This window comes from Anolis carolinensis, chromosome 1, assembly GCF_035594765.1.
Source record: "Anolis carolinensis isolate JA03-04 chromosome 1, rAnoCar3.1.pri, whole genome shotgun sequence".
In the NCBI taxonomy this organism is placed as follows: Eukaryota; Metazoa; Chordata; class Lepidosauria; order Squamata; family Dactyloidae; genus Anolis; species Anolis carolinensis.
In genome coordinates this window covers 60,001-61,262 of record NC_085841.1, presented here as the reverse complement: position 1 = coordinate 61,262, position 1,262 = coordinate 60,001, and the positions used below count along the sequence as shown (strand labels likewise).

Here is a 1,262-nt window from a genome sequence, read left to right as displayed (position 1 = left end):
CATAAAGTGTTGTACATGAAAATAATGGTAGTAACAAGAAATTATTGATAGGATTCACAGTTTGTCTTGTTATGCTGGTTTGTAATGACAACCACTGTACAGTATATAATAAATGTTCATTTTTTTTTGTTCAACAATAAATGTTCATTTTTCTGCATGGAGAAATAAGACATCCCCTGAAAATAAGACCTAGTGCATCTTTAGGAGCAAAAATTAATATAAGACACTGTCTTATTTTCGGGGAAACACGGTATATTTATTGTATTTTATTGTATTGTTGTAATTGTATTATGATATGTTGTTTTTATATTATATTGTGTTATATTGTATTTTTCCCGGGCATGGCCCCATGTAAGCCGCCCCGAGTCCCCATTGGGGAGATGGTGGCGGGGTATAAATAAAGTTTTATTATTATTATTATTATTATTATTATTATTATTATTATTATATATAAAAGAGTAATGAAATTTCGGCCTAGGACAAAACAACAAAACGACACGTCTCAGAAACACTAAACTTGGCAGCACAACCCCTCATCCATGCCTCTACGTTCATACAACACAAAGCTCCAGCTACTCCAGAAAACGGCCAGGCTTTGAGACTGCAAGGCTATTCCCTGCTATTCCACCTGGCCAACAAAGGATTCCCATAAGCCACAGCAACGCGTGGCCGGGCAAAGCTAGTTACGAAATACAGTAGAGTCTCACTTATCCAACGTAAACGGGCCGGCAGAACGTTGGATAAGTGAATATGTTGGATAATAAGGAGAGATTAAGAAAAAGCCTATTAAACATCAAATTAGGCTATGATTTTACAAATTAAGCACCAAAATATCATGTTATGCAACAAATTTTACAGAAAAAGTAGTTCAACACACATTAATGCTATGTAGTAATTACTGTATTTATAAATTTAGCACCAAAATATCACAATGTATTGAAAACATTGACTACAAAAATGCGTTGGATAATCCAGAACGTTGGATAAGCGAGTGTTGGATAAGTGAGATTCTACTGTAAAGTGAAATGAAGTGAAGAAGGAGCCACGCGGACGCCTTGGCCCCCTTGACCGGGACCCCCTTGGCCCCTTCCCTCCCTCCCCCCTCCCGTCCCTTTGGCCCAGAGCGTTCCTGTCCCGACTGTAACGAGAAGCAGATGTTTGCAGCCGTGGAAGCAGCAATGGAGAGAGATGGAGAGATGGAGAGGGGGGTGGAGGGGAGGGGAAAGAGGGGGAGGGGAGGGGAGAGCCGTCCCGGGACAGGG

The 1,262-nt window shown here is 40.3% G+C and overlaps 1 protein-coding gene across 1 annotated transcript in view; it reads left to right on the top strand.

The window, feature by feature from the left end:
- Positions 1-1,248: 1,248 nt before the first annotated feature.
- The window catches only part of emilin1 (elastin microfibril interfacer 1), a gene marked incomplete at its 3' end in the record, with an annotated part of 56,217 nt that continues 56,203 nt past the window's right edge, over positions 1,249-1,262 (top strand). Inside the window, 1 exon segment of the mRNA XM_062968796.1 lies at positions 1,249-1,262. This exon segment is cut by the window's right edge and continues 618 nt beyond it.